Source organism: Bidens hawaiensis, unplaced genomic scaffold (assembly GCF_021521415.1).
Source record: "Bidens hawaiensis isolate Kalapana, Puna unplaced genomic scaffold, B.hawaiensis_p1.1 tig00020642_1, whole genome shotgun sequence".
In the NCBI taxonomy this organism is placed as follows: domain Eukaryota; kingdom Viridiplantae; phylum Streptophyta; class Magnoliopsida; order Asterales; family Asteraceae; genus Bidens; species Bidens hawaiensis.
This window is the reverse complement of record NW_027493157.1, coordinates 140,556-157,452: the sequence shown is the minus strand read 5'-3', so window position 1 is coordinate 157,452 and position 16,897 is coordinate 140,556.

Genomic DNA, 16,897 nt, shown 5'->3' with positions numbered 1-16,897 from the left:
CGGGCTCGGGCGAAGTGCGATGGGCGCAATGTGGCGCTTTGATGGCGCACTTTCCACTTCGCACGCTCGCATCGCCGCTTAAGGGCCACCTTAGTGTTTTTGCATCTTCACGATACGCGAAGAAGTATGCTTAAGCTTCTTCGCGATACGCGAAGATGCACAAATTTAAGCATAAATAGGGCAGCAATCTGGAGTTCACAAACTCGTCCCAAAAATCATATTTTCTCTCGTATTTCTTATATATAAGGCTAGTATTATACCAAGTAATTGTAACGATACCCTCTCCGATTGAAAGGAACTTTTATAACACGAATCCAAAAGATCGACCTAAACAAAGGTATGACATTGTGCTATTGTGTAAAGTTTCATGTCTCGTGATTATCGTTATAATTAAGGGTTTATACTAATAAAAATATACTACATTGTGTTTAATCTAGGTGCTTAACACCAGAAGGCTTGTTAAATATAAATTTGCAAGGTGAGATATTCGAAATTTTTGCATAACTCACATTTGCGTGAGACAATTGATTTTCCAACACTGTCATGATGCTTTTCCAAAACCATCAAACTCATGATGAATAATTTAAATATTTTCAAAGGATTTAAACTACATTACAGTGATTAAGTCTCTGTAGACTTACGGGATGGTTACTACTGGTATTGTGGGGTTTTGTATACAAGGCTTGCCTACTGGGCTATTACACGTTACTTATTAGACAAGTGTTAGCCAATAAGTAATATGACCACAGTCACAGATACAATCGAGTGACAAGTACCTTTCGGAAATTTGTAAGCAGGCAGATTTAAAAACATCTTAATGCTGTAACTGTAAAATGTGTCATTTATAAATAAATGTACTCACCAGTATTTCCTGCTGATCAATTATTTTTAAACATGTTTCACGTGACTTGTTAGAGACAAAGGAATGATGCCTGCGGGCTTCCAGCTTAAATAAGTGGCTTGTCACCAGAATAAAGAAACGTGTTTTGTAAATTAGGGTTTATTCCTATAAAACTGTTTGTATAAAAATGGGTTTTTATCCCAGTTTATGAAATAAGAATTATGGTGTTTTTATAACTCTGATTAATTTTCCTAACTACGGTTCTGATGAAATATTCCGCGCAAATTATTTTAATAAACATCGATACCACCACTCAACGTTCACGGCTCCCCTCCCGGGGTATAGGGGTCGGGGCTGTGACAGCTGAAGTGGTATCAGAGCCACTGGTTTAAGCAATATAGGTATTTTAACAATACCTAATTAAGTGTTAGGAAATAAATGTATTAACCTATGTGTTAACTTATGTGTTAACTTTATGGATGAAATTTTAACTACACATAAATATAAATAATATGATTTTCTTTTGGAAGTCATTGTTTTATTGTTTTTGATTAAACAACATGATTGAGCTTAAAGAGGCTTTTGAGAACATATCGGTCAGTACGGAAGAGATGGAGACAGTAAACCTAACAACTAAAGAAAAACCAAATGAACCAATGATATTCACTGCCCAGTCCTCGACTTCAACCCCAAATCAACCAAAAAGAAGAAAACGATATATGGACTGGAGAAAAGGAATGATAAAACAAAAAAGAAAGGTTATGACTCCAGTACCAAAACCAAAACCAAAACCAAAACCAAAACCAAAACCACAACCACAAATTCAACCACCAACTGAACCACAACCCCCTCCAACACAACCCATCACTGAACTTCCCATGGAAGAAAGGCTAGGCCGATGCCTAGATCAGTGTGAGTTTTTCCAACCAATAGTTAACAACATGGGAGCAGGAACCTCGACCAATCCAAACCAAAACCAAGAAAACCCGCTTCCCCCTCATAACCTCATAAACCAATCTCAGTTTGAGGAATGGTGGACAAACGATTGGCAATTCCACACAATGACCACAAACCCGTACGCACCATTCCAGCCGGAAACTGCCAACTACCCCACAATGACACTGGAGCTAACCACACAACTCCGTCATTACGGGGAAGAACTTAATGAAACCGCCAACCGACTGAGAAACATCGGGGATAGCCTGATCTGGCGATTTTACGATAGAGAACCATATATATAATATAACTAATATATATATATATATATATATATATATATATTTATATATATATGTTTATTACCGTAATTTCCTCTTTGTAAAAAAAATGGTGTGTATGTATAAAATATAGTGATGCATATATATATAGAGTAGATATAGAATATATTGACGCATATGTATAAATATATGTATAAAAAAAGAGTAAATGTCGCAAAGCTCGACGATTTTGACATATTCTGTGCCTATGTGTTAACATGTTTTGTGCTTATGTGTGGATAATACCTTGCTTATTTTATTATTTAATTATGATATTAATATTCCTTCTTGTTTGAAATTCAGATGTCAAATCAAGTTTCTGTTAACAACCATGAAAATAATCACGAAAATTCCAATCAAGAAAATGCTCTGAATATGAATACTATTGATGATATGATAGCCCAAAGAATTGCTGAAGCAATCCCACAAATTGCTGCAGCTATTAGACAACCAGTAACTGTCATTAGAGATAAAACCGAGAGCAATAAACAGAAATCTGACACTGAAGCTAGTAATAGTGTGAATGAAGGAAATAAAAATAAATAACCAAAAAGGTTAAAAACTAATGGTTGTACTTACAAGGATTTCTTGGCCTGTAAGCCAACCGACTTTTCTGGAAATGAAGGAGCTATTTTAGCACTACGCTGGTTAGAAAAGACAGAAGCTGTTATAAGAATTAGTAAATAAGCTGAAGAAGATTAGATATTATATGCTTCTAATCTATTTATTAATGAAGCATTAGAATGGTGGAATACAGTCCTCCAGGCAATAGGAAGCAACATAGTTTACATTATGACCTGGGTTAATTCAAAGAAATAGTAGAAAGAAAATTTTGTCCTCCACATGAAAGAGAAAAGATTGCTACTATGTTCTTGAACCACAAGATGGAAGGTGTGAAATGTCGTGAGTATACGACAAAATTCTTTAAATATGCAAGAATGGTACCAGCTCTGGCTTCGCCAGAAACAGTACTAATTTCTCGTTATATTTGGGGATTAGTAAGTGAAATCCGTGATCTGGTAATATCGGCTAGACCTCAGACTATTGAGGAAGCAGTTGAACTAGCCAATACCATGACAGACGGATTAATCTGAACACAGGAAGAAAACAAAAAGAAGGAATTAGCCCAGAAGATTTCTCAAGAATTACGAAAGAAAGGTGCAGGGCAATCCTATGCTCAGCCTTTCTGTATGGTCTGCAGAAAGAGGCATTCAGGAAGATGTGCTTTTAAAAAGACCAAATTCTGCAACTACTGCAAGATGGCTGGTCATACAGATGAAGAGTGTAGAAGAAAAAAAACCCGTGTTTGCTATAATTGCGGAGAACCTGGCCACATCCGTCCAGAATGTCCCAAGTTGATAAAGGTGCCTGAAAGTAAAGCTAAGAATACAGATGGACCTAAGAGGAACGCACGAGCTTTTTAGCTTACTGCACAAGAGGCAGCAATGATTCCGGACGTCATTGCGGGTACGTTTCTTATTAATGACGTTTACGCTAAAGTACTATTTGATTCCGGAGAAAATCAAAGTTTCATAAACAAGAATTTTTGCCAAGTCCTAAACCAACCATTAACCAAACTTAAACAAGTTTGCATAGTAGAAACAGCCAATGGAAATTCCACTTATATTCATGAAGTACTTCAAGGAGAAAATATAGACTTATTAGGTCACAAGTTTAAAGCAAATTTGCTTCCAATGAATTTGGTTGGATTCGATGTTATATTAGGAATGGACTGGTTAGCAGCCAATCATGCTCGAATCCTATGTAATAAGAATTCTGTTGAGATTCGTACGCCAACGGGAGAGATTATTACAATTCAAGGAGATAAAGTTCTTTGACCTACGAAGTTTATCGATAATGAAAGCGGCAAATTTCTTAAGAAAGCAGAGTATAGTATATATGATTTCTGTCATCATTAGCGCCAAAGGAAGGGAGCTAAAAGAAATTCCGGTAGTATCAGAATATTCTGATGTCTTTCCAAAAGATTTACCGGGACAACCGCCTAATCATGAAGTAGAATTCAGAATTCATGTAGTCCCAGGAATATCACCAATTGCTAAAGCGCCGTATCGCTTAGCTCCAACAGAAATGTTAGAATTGAAAAAGCAATTAGACGATTTGCTAGAAAAAGGTTTTATACAACCAAGCTCATCACCTTGGGGAGCACCAGTGCTGTTTGATAAAAAGAAAGATGGATCGATGCGTATGTGTATCGATTATAGAGAATTAAACAAGGTCACAATTAAGAATCGGTATCCCTTACCGAGAATCGATGATCTATTTGATCAACTTCAAGGAGCTCGATATTTTTCAAAGATCGATTTAGGCTCAGGATACCATCAGTTAAAGGTACAGGAAGAAGACATTCCTAAAACTGCTTTTAGAACCAGATATGGTCACTACGAGTTTACAGTTATGCCGTTTGGTTTAACCAATGCACCAGCTGCATTCATGGATATGATGAATCGGATATGTAAACCGTATTTGGATAAATTTGTGATCGTTTTTATAGACGATATACTTATTTATTCCAAAACTAGTGATGATCATGTCAAACATCTTCATACACTTTTAACACTATTGAGAAAAGAGAAGCTTTATGCTAAATTCCCAAAGAGTGAATTTTGGTTACAAGAAGTGCAATTTCTAGGTCACTTGATTAATCAGGAAGGTATTCATGTTGACCCTGCCAAAATAGAAGCGATCATTAAATGGGAAATTCCTAAAACTCCTACAGAAATTCGAAGTTTCTTAGGATTAGCAGGATATTATAGACGCTTCATTCAAAACTTTTCCCGAATAGCAGTTCCATTAACAAAGTTAACATGTAAAATGTTAAGTTCGAATGGGGATATAAGCAAGAAGAAGCTTTTGTAACTTTAAAACAAAAGTTAACAAATGCCTCAATACTTGCATTACCAGAAGGAACTGAAGATTTCACAGTTTGTTGTGATGCTTCCAAGTCAGGATTAAGATGTGTGTTAATGCAACGTGAAAAAGTTATTGCTTATGCATCCAGACAATTGAAGAAGCATGAAGAGAATTACACAACACATGATTTAGAATTGGGAGCAATAATTTTTGCCCTAAAAATCTGAAGACATTATTTGTATGGCAGTAAGTTTACTGTATTTACAGATCATAAAAGTTTAAAGTATATATTTAGGCAAAAGGAGTTTAACATGAGGCAAAAACGCTGGATGGAAATTCTTAAGCGACTATGATTGTGAAATCCAATATCGTGAAGGAAAGGCAATGTAGTAGCAGATGCATTAAGCAGAAAAGAGCACGAGAAACCTAAAAGAGTTCGAGCTCTAAGAATAGAACTTCAAATCAATTTAATTGATGAAGTGAAAGATGCTAAAAAACAAGCAATGGAAGGAAATAACATTGCTAATGAAAAAAGAAATGGTATAATTGACCAGCTGACAAAAGGAAATGATGAGATCCTCCGAATGGGGAATAGAATTTGGATACCAATCATTGGAAATTTACGAGAAAGGATTCTCGAAAAACCTCATAAAACCAAGTATACGATACATCCCGAAAAAGATAAAATGTATCAAGATTTAAAGAAAACCTATTGGTGGATAGGAATGAAAAAGGACATAGCTAATTATGTTTCGAAATGTAAAACTTGTTCGCAAGTTAAAGCTGAACATCAAAAACCATCAGGATTACTTCAACAATTAGAAATGCCAAAATGGAAATGGGAATTAATAATAATGGATTTTGTTACTAAATTACCTACAACGAGAAGAGGCAATGACACAATCTGGGTGATTGTGGATAGATTAACAAAGTCAGCTCATTTCATACCAATGAAGGAAACTTTTAAAATGGAACAATTAGCTAAATTGTATGTAGACAAAGTTGTCTCATTACATGGAGTTCCATTATCCATCGTATCTGATCGGGATAGCCGTTTTACTTCTCATTTTTGGAACAGTTTCCAAATAGCCATGGGAACAAGGTTAAACTTGAGCATAGCATACCATCCACAGACTGACGGTTAAAGTGAAAGGACCATACAAACGTTGGAAAACATGTTAAGAGCTTGTGTGATAGATTTTGGTGGAAATTGGGATGACCATTTACCACTGATATAATTCTCTTACAACAACAGTTATCATACAAGTATTAATGCTGCCCCATTTGAAGCACTTTATGGACGAAAGTGCAGAACACCAGTGTGTTGGGCAGAAATAGGATGAAAACAATTATCAGGTCCCGAAATCATACAAGAAACTACTGACAAGATAATTCAAGTCAAGGAAAGATTAAAGACCGCACGAGATCGTCAGAAGAGTTATGCAGATCATCGACGCAAACCATTAGAATTTCAAGTTGGAGATAAAGTGCTACTAAAGGTATTTCCATGGAAAGGAGTAGTCCGATTTGGTAAGAAAGGAAAGTTAAGTCCAAGGTTTGTTGGACCATTCCAAATTATTAAAAGAATTGGACCAGTAGCCTATCAGATGGAGTTACAAGAAGAAATGGCCGGTATACATGATGTATTTCATGTAAGCAACCTAAGGAAATGTCTAGCTGAAGAATCATTAAAAGTACTCCTTCAAGATATAAAGGTAAACGAAAAATTGAAATTCGTTGAAAACCATTACAAATTGAAGATAGGAAGATCAAGAGTCTCAAGCATAAAATAATAGTTCTGGTTAAAGTAAAATGGGATTCAAAATGTGGACCTGAATATACTTGAGAATTAGAATCAGAAATGAAGCGGAAGTACCCACACCTATTTCAATAGATCTCGAGGAAGAGATTTAAAATAAGGAGGGGAGACAATAACAAACCATAATAAAGAATAAACTAATCAAAGAAAGAAATGAAGAAATGAGAAAGAAAAGAGAAGAAGTAAAAAGAAGAATGGAAAATGTAAAGGAAAATTCCATCCCACATTGGTGGAGGGAAGAAAATGGAAGGCTTCCACCATGGTATAAATACGATTTCTAACTCTTGTCCCACATCGCTCGATTACAAAACTTGTAAGCTCTTTATAAGGAAGAGAGTTCACATGATAATATTCTTATGTGCCAAATCACACCCAGTCGTCCTAGCGGAGGGTGCGAAGCACTCGACGCACACGGGAACGGGCTCGGGCGCAATGTGGCGCTTTGATGGCGCACTTTGCACTTCGCACGCTCGGATCGCCGCGAGCCGCTTAAGGGCCGCCTTAGTGTTTTTGCATCTTCGTGATACGCGAAGACGTGACGTGAAAGCTACGCAACATTGACACGTAGCCTGACACATGTCACGCCATGTGGCATAGCTAGGGCTGACTCAGTAACCGTACCGCAACTTCGCGATACGCAAAGATTTACTTCGCAATACGCGAAGATGCTCAAATTCAAGCATAAATATGGCAGCAATCTGGAGTTCACAAACTCGTCCCAAAAATCATACTTTCTCTCGTATTTCTTATATATAAGGTTAGTATTATACCAAGAATTGTAACGGTACCTCTCCGATTGAAAGGAACTTTTATAACACGAATCAAAAAGCTCTACCTAAACAAAGGTATGACATTGTGCTATCGTGTAAAGTTTCATGTCTCGTGATTATCGTTATGATTATGGGTTTATACTAATAGAAATATACTACATTGTGTTTGATCTAGGTGCTTAACACCAGAAGGCTTGTTAAATATAAACTTGCAAGGTGAGACATTTGAAATTTTTGCATAACTCACATTTGCGTGATACAATTGATTTTCCAACACTGTCATGATGCTTTTCCAAAACCATCAAACTCTTGACGGATAGTTTAAATATTTTCAAAGGATTTAAACTACATTACAGTGATTAAGTCTCTGTAGACTTACGGGATGGTTACTACTGGTATTGTGGGGTTTTGTATACAAGGCTTGCCTACTGGGCTATTACGCGTTACTTATTGGACAAGTGTTAGCCAATAAGTAATATGACCACACTCACAGATACGGTCGAGTGACAAGTACATTTCGGTAATTTGTAAGCAGGCAGATGTAAAAACATCTTAATGCTGTAACTGTAAAATGTGTCATTTATAAATGAATGTACTCACCAGTATTTCCTGCTGATCAAATATTTTTAAACATGTTTCAGGTGACTTGTTAGAGACAAAGGAATGATGCCTGCGGGCTTCCAGCTTAAATAAGTGGCTTGTCACCGGAATAAAGAAACGTGTTTTGTAAATTAGGGTTTATCCCTATAAAACTTTTGTTTGTATAAAAATGGGTTTTTATCCCAGTTTATGAAATAAGAATTATGGTGTTTTGATAACTCTGTTTAATTTTCCTAACTACGGTTCTGATGAAATATCCCGCTACAAATTATTTTAATAAACATCGATACCACCACTCAATGTTCACGGCTCCCCTCCCGGGGTATAGGGGTCGGGGCTGTGACAATAAATATGCCATAAAACTAGGCATAAGCAACGAAACTATCCATAATTTAAAAAAGCAGTTGGCTAAAATCGACAACCATATATTTTTGATATTTAAGTATGCTAATTATAATATTCCAATTAACACATGATGTGTTGAGTTTAGTTTTATAATTTCCTTACCAGATGTAACATTTAGGATTTTCTAAACCCGTATTCGTTTGCTTTAACCCAACCCGGAGTATTTTGGGATCTTTATTATAAATTAAAAATCAAATATTTATAAGACTTTAAGTTTCTAATATTCACTTTAGGCCCTTCATACTTTAAATGATGTTTAATTCTTAATTTATGCATAAAAGATTCATTATTTAACCAATTCTCAAACCACAAGTACCAAAACTGTCAAATTATGAAACTTCACCCTTAGGAGGCCGGAGCACCACGTGATGGGAGGCACCTAGCCCACCATGCGGCGCTATGGGTGACCTGCACAAGATTCTTGTTCGGTTTCCTTTCCTAGTTCGTTTTTGGCATGAAAATTGCTTATTTTAGGCATAAATCGAGTGAATTAAGGTCTAAGAAAATGATTATAACTAAAATGCAAGTCCATATTCATAAATTACTGATCATACACGAAATCTACAACTTATTTCATTGATTTAGTCGTTAAATACATATTCGGTTTCCTAAACGAGTGAATTTACTAAATATGGTTCGTTTTAGTGTTTTCTATATAAACAATCCTCATAATCTGTGACATTTGAGCCAAAACAAGTCACACCTCAGTACGTATTTATCGATTTAGCAAATAAACGCTTTTTACGTAACGAACGAACGATTAACTGAACGGGTCGGGTTACGACCCAGATATCTTGGGAGGGCATCTATAAGTGATATACGATTAATATAAGCTAACATATTACTATTATGGCCTAAGTTCAATAGCAAACAAGTTAAACGAAAACATGCTCGTTTAACTACCCGCTATAGATTTAAACGCGAAAGATAGTTACAAACCAAGCATTGTATCATCCGTTAAGCTAAAAAAGACTTACCAAACACTTATTTGAAATGTTTTAAGCGATCCGTGAAAATATTTTCGATTTTTACAAATATATAGTATGTTTTTATAAATTTACACAAAACTAGCCAAAAACACTCGTTTTCGCACTGTTTAACACACTCGATAAGTTTTTCGCGTCAAAAACCGAACCCGAACTAAATTTGGACTGGGCTTTTCGTTTTTGGGCCTTTAGCATCAGTTATTTGGGCCAAAATGGGCCCAAGGAGGGCCAAACCCAATCCCGGCCGCAACCTTGGAACCCCCTTCTCTTGATTTTTTTTATATTTCAACAAACTTGAGATATTTTTACATCAAAATTGGTGAAACAAACTTTTGTACTTCTTCTTCTCCAGCAACCTCAAGAAGAAAATTAGGTATTTTGATTTGTTTTACTATTTTTAATCCATTTTAATTAAGTTTTAACCATATAAACATGATTTAATTGCCAAAAATCATTCCTAACCATGTGAAAATCATAAAAATGGTTCATAAACATGTTTTGATCATACACATGGTAAGGAACCTGGTTTGATAGTTTTTTTGGCCATAAACACGGATTAGAGGGTTAAAACGGCATTTTAACGGTTCAAAAGTTTGTTTTTATACCCTAGCCGAAACCCTAAGTTAAAGAGCTGTTCTATTGATGAAACTTGCTTGGTTTGTGATATAGGACTTGTATCTAGTCTACATAGGCGCACAAGAGCTTGAAAAGTTAATTAGAAAGGCGGAAACGAACCGAAACTGCTAAGGTAATGATGAAACACTCGTTTACGGGTTGTTTAGGTTAAGATTGTGATGTGCATATTATTTGGCCTTGAATTTTTTAGGGACATTGGGGACCATGTCATTGAGTCACTGTTCAAATTTGGTAATTTGTCGACCATCCGAGAATATTTGGCGAATTTATACCGAATTGGGACGTTTATTTGGGAAAAATAGTTAAAATACTTGAAAATTTATGAAATTTTGTGGGGAACTCAGATTTGGTATATTTTGATCACATATAAAATTTGGGATCATTTGGAAAAGTTTATGGGTGTTTTCTACATATGCGTTCGTATGAATTTTTATAGCCAAATTTGGGCGGAAAAGAATAGTGAACAAGCTTATTGCATTCTGGAATTAATACAGGTTGTTTTGGGATATAATTTGAGTATTCAAGAATTTTTGCGGAATTTTTGGAGATCGTTTGGGGTAAACGGACGATTTTCTGGCAAAATATAGCTGATAAAATGAAGTTTTATAAATTAATAAATTAGTAAATAATTCTAGAAATATTTTTATAAAAATATACATATTTTATTTGATAAGTGGCTAAATTTTCATAATTTAATGATTACTGGTTAATTAATTATGCTAATTTGAAGATTAAACAAATTCAATTTTAATAAAAACCGGCAAGTTCGCAATTAACGAACCTGCGGGAATATCAAAACACCAAGAGTGATCAAAAATTATATTTTTGGATTAATTAAGTAAAAACAAATTTTTTTATGATAAACCTGAACAATCTGGATAGATTGTACACGTTTCTTCTCAAATCAAACTGAATAAATGGAAATAGGCCCCGTAGCTAATCCGGGACCCCAATATTTGATCTTTCTTTTTCACTTAATCATTTTATTAACCAACACATTTACCCAAGCTTATTTCCCAATAACTGTTTTCAGAACGCGTAAACGAACAACTTGGCCCAGCTGGGAAAACGGAAAACTGAGCCAAGTTCGGTTTTAAGTATTAGACATTGAACAACATCACAATCTATGCCTATTGCCACTTTCTGGGCATTCCAGCTATACCCAGATTAGTTATATAGTATTGAAATTATAATAGTATTAAAATATTAATATTATTATAATATTGATTATAGGAACTAGTGATAACAAATTAGGCAAACCGCGAGCTGACTCAATGTTGATTACCTACTAAACAGTGAGCTTCATGACCCCACTTTCTGAACTGTTTTACGAACTTTTGGGGTGAAAAGCATGTTTGCTTATATCTATATACTTATCTGAAACGTGTGATGATGTGAATTATCTAAGTGCTAACACATGAAAGTCCCCACTAACACAGTGATTAATTTCGAACCGGTGGCTTGTGAATAGTACTGTTGGTTTGACAAACTCAGGCGGGGCCAGCACGGTTTGCTGAGACATTATCCCGTTTGCACATATCCACAATTATACAAACCAGCTACGAAGTGTTAAACATAGCTACTTGGGACATAATGTGGACGGAAGGGGAGCCACAATGGTTGATTGAGCGTGGGAAATGGAGGCACGCAGCACGAACAGTCCAGGCTTCACTGTAGCTTAGCTTAATTACATCACATATATAAATACATACACATATACTTACATGCGTATATACAAATTATGTCTTGTGATTACGCATACTTATTTTCTTGATACTCATGAAACTCACCAACTCTAGTAGTTGACCCATTTTAAACGTGCTTTTCAGGTGTGATACCGAAGTTGGAAAATTCATGATTTTGCGCTATCTGTTACCAATTGTGGTCGATGCGGTGCGAAAAGACGCAAGGTTATTAGTACGAGTAGAATAGCTTACGAGCATATTTTGTGGTAACACCTAGTTTGTAATCAAAGATAGATCAACGTAATATAATGTAAATTAGTTTGTAATGTTTCTTTATAAACAATGTTGTGGATACCAGAGGTGTCTGTTACATTCCCGTTTTACATTGTGCTAGTCGGGATGTGACATAATCTCTGTACAAACTTCCTCATACCCTAATATACTAATCTCAGCCGTCACCTACCTCTTCTATGCTTCATCTTCTTCGGTTTTTGCTTATTTGTTGAAGATACAAGTTAATTCGTTTGACTTTGCTGCACCAAGCTTTGACTCATCGTTTCTCTTGATTTCTTCACTTACCGGGTAAGTTGTAAGCTGTAAAGTCATTAATATACATTCCTAGTGAATAACCTTCAATCAATTTCGGTGGTTGAAGGGTGTTGATTGGTCAAGTCGTTTAAAACTCGTTAAAGTGCAAAATAGTAAACTTGTTTGACTTAATGTTTTCTCATACTTCTGGTCGGATACAATGTTCGGTCCAGAAGACTTTTATTCTCGTAACGTAATTTTAAGGCTACTGACCAAAACCCAATTTGCACTAGCTGTTCGGATTCTGGTCAGCGCCAGCCTGCTTAAATCTTAAAACAAACATAACTTGAATTCCAAACGTCCGTTTGGATTGATTCCAGCGGCAACGAGTTTGTTTTTATTTATATTATCATATCTTCAAGTCTCAGATTCTAAATTGCTTATATCGTTTGACGTGTAGTGGACGACTCGCTTATTCGTTAGCTCGTTTAATCACATTTATTAATCGCTTGTCTTTAAACTAAGTTGAGTTTTCATTCCCCTATTTTACCAAGTTTTTCTAAAACATTTTGGGGACATATGCGTACCTATCCGTATTTCATACTATATATATATGTGTGTGTATATATATATATTTATATATATAGGGTTAGGTTAGAATAAAAACCCACTTAAGTTGTGAAACTCTAGAAACTCATTCTCAACCACATGTTTTTAATTAAATATTAAATCTTGTGGTCCACAATTAAAGTTAATAAAAAATGTAAAAGTTTATTTACATTTTCTCTCTCCTGAAAAAATATATAAAAATTACTAAAAAAATGTAAAAAAAATAGCAAAACATTTTTTTTATGTTTTCAATGTTTTGTATTAAATATAACAACATATATTAAATGTAACAAAAAAAACCAATGTTACTTAGGGATTTCACGGGTTTTCTCAACTCAAGAGGGTTTTCAAACTATACTTCTCATATATATATATATATATATATATATATATATATATATATTCAAACAAATGCATACGTGTAATTGTGTGTGACTTAATCAAATATACTTGTTATGTGTTTACTTTTTTATGTGTATATTCAATCATTGTCGGAGAGGTCCATCGTATTCCCATGTATTGGGTGCTCATGCTATTGACCAACGCTCGATTCGCTTGGCAAATGTCTTATTTTTATTTGATCATGGTTGATTTACCGGCGCCCGATTCGCTTGACAATGGTTTAATCGACAACTTATTTGCTCATGGTTTGATTCATTTTGCCGCATTTATTACATTATGCTTATTTATATTGTGGTGTCAAAGCTGGTTATATTCTCACTCAACTTTATGTTGACAAACTCCATTTTCTACGCATATGCAGGATGCTTTGTATTGAAGATTAAAGTTGGACACTTAGACAAGATCTTAGGATATAAACAAGATAATCATTATTTGAGCTTACATTCATGTATTTAAATTGTTTGTTATATTTGAATATTGTGTGTATTTTTTCAATAAAATAATTAATTAGATATTGTCACCCTTTATGTATAATAGTATCTTCGAGCTGTGAGCAATCGGATCACGCCCCGGCATTTCCGTCTTAGGTTGAGGCGTGACACCAGAAATCAAAATAACTAATATGAGTGTTAGTGACAAATTTAAATATAATAATAATAATAATAATAATAATAATAATAATAATTTTTCTTCTAATTACGCTTTATGATACCTTACAGATTCTGGAGATTAATCTGAACATAATATCAATACTTAAGCTACATTATGACAGTTGTGAGGTTTGCGTAGCCAACATAAAGTCACTCTTCCCTTAAATTAGCATATTATTTGTTATCAATATCTAGATAGAAACATTTATAAGATAGAACTAGATGATACTATACATTTTCTCAACTTTTTTTTATCATGCAAATGAGAACTAAATAAAAGACAAAGTAGACATATAAATTTCATCCACTAAAACAAAATTTCATGAGAAATCATGTTATGGTTGATTTGAATGATTTTTCATCTAATCTTATTCTAAGTGATTTCAAATCATGTGTTAGATTCCCTAAACATTACTTGGCTTAAGGAATAAGTATGGGTCGACTGGAAGTTGTATTTCACTAACATTCATGGAACTTATTCCAAATGGTATATTTAGATATAATTCCTTTATCATTTAAAGACTCTCTACTTGTATCCAATCTGCCTTCTATGGTTCACGGTCTTATCCGTTCATATATATACTTAATATGATTTCTTCTGATTATTTTTATGTTTCTTATGGCAACTGAACATTAAGGAAATCAAATCAAGTCTAACGTATATATGACAGATTCCCATATCACTTACATCATTGAAACCTCTCTTGAATACGTTAAACCTTTACAAACAGTCAAACATATTTATACTCTTTAAGATAGACAAGTTGTTTGTCTTATAGAGTTAGGTGTTGTTTGTTTTTGAAGACAAAATCTCTCTGCAATCTGATTTCATGTCTGCAACTGAAGATGTGATCTGAAGGTCTGTAATCTGAAAATATAATATTGTTTGTTTTATAAACTGAGAATCGTCTGCATAAGCTGAAAATTAGTTACCTATCATACATATCACAATAGATAGAAGTCATTTAACGTCTATAGACTAGTAAAATAGTTGGTGGTGGACGGTGGACGGTGTTGGTGGCGGATGGTGGGTGGTGGTGGTGATGGACGGTGATGGTGGTGGGTGGTGGACGGTGTTGGAGGCAGATGGTAGGTGGTGGTGGTGGCGGACGGTGGGTTGTGGTAGTGGACGATGGTTGTGGCCGCCGGGTGGGTGGTGGTGGTGGTGGACGGTGGTGGTGGTGGTGGTGGTGGTGGGTGGTGGTAGTGGACGGTGGTTGTGGCGGACGATGGGTGGTGGTGGTGATGGACGGTGGTGGTGGCGATAGACAGTGGTGGTGGATGACGGTGGGTGGTGGTGGTGGCAGACGGTGGGTGGTGGTGGACGATGGTGGTGGTGGCGGCACACGATGGGTGGTGGTAGTGTTGGACATTGAGTGTTGGTAGGATGTTAAGAAGTGTGAAGAAGTTAAACAATAGCTTATTTTTTAAAACCATAAAAGCAGTTTGCAGATCTTATTTAAAAAAAAACAAACAGTCTTCAGAAGCTTATGTCTGCGTGCCTGCATACATAAGCCTCTTGCAGATGTTTTAAGAAAAAACAAACAAAACCTTAGTCAAACGTTTACATGAGATTACGTGATCTCTAAAACGTTGTAATACAAATTAGAGAATAAAACAACTCAGACCGAATACACATGTGTCTGGATCCAAAACATAATTGTTCAGCCTAAACAGTCAAAGGCTACATGGTTGCGGGCTAACAGTCATATATAGTTCTCCGGTAAAGGATACGTGGCTCGGAGAAATTTTGTGTGTGTAGGGCAGTGTTACATATACCAGAAATAGAAATGTTTCTGCTGAGCTTGTCAAGAAAACTACATTTGTATTATAATCGTTATTTAAAATGCTTTTAGAGTCATAACGATTCACCAGCACATAGCTGACGTATTTTTATTCCCCATTACAGGTAACTAAGTATTGATAATGTGTGGAGATAGAAGCTCACATAATAGATGGCTCAATTTTTATTAATGAAATTCTTGTAATATAAAAACAATATTTTGTAAACACCAGCTTAGGTATTTAAAGTCCCAAGTAAATTTTCCATGTAAATCAATATTATATTAACCTTTAAGTCTTCTGCTAAAATTAACCCATAAACTCTGATACATTTACAAAATAGGTACCAACTGGTAGTCACATGCCTAGGCCCTAAGTCGGGGTGTGACAGCTACCAGCTTCTTGCCACCAACTAGTTTTGCCAAACATACCTTAATGTAATTTATGTCAGTCGTTAAAACAAAATCAATCATCATTACTAACACAAATATATGCATTACCTACAGGAGACCCTAATTATGCATTAGACTGTATGTCGTCGTTGAACTTAGGCTCCAAATTCATCCAATAATATTGTGCCATGTAGTGCTGACTGGACACTCGCTGAAGCCACTGCCGAAGCTGTGTGAGCCTGTTGTGGTCCAGGCTAGCAGTGGCTTCAGCGAATTATCTGATTTATTTATTTACTTAATTTTTTCTTCTAAATTTGGAGACTAATAACTAATGTTACTTTAAAATTAAAATATTAACAAATAATAATACTAGAATAGTACAAGATCATCGTGGCATCTAGCCAACAAATGCTCAACCAACTCATGATGAAGGTTTCCGTGGACCTCGCGGTTCTTGATATATAAGACATTTTGGAGTTTTTCATCATCGGTGATTTTCGATATATAAGACCTTAGTAGTTTTGACAAATAGCCTTACCTTGGTTCTCAAGAACCATGTTATGTAGAATTATACAAGTGTAGACGACATCCATTATTTTCTCACTTGACTAAAACCGTAGTGGCCTCGAAATCAAATGAAAAATTTTCTTTATAATTCCACGCCC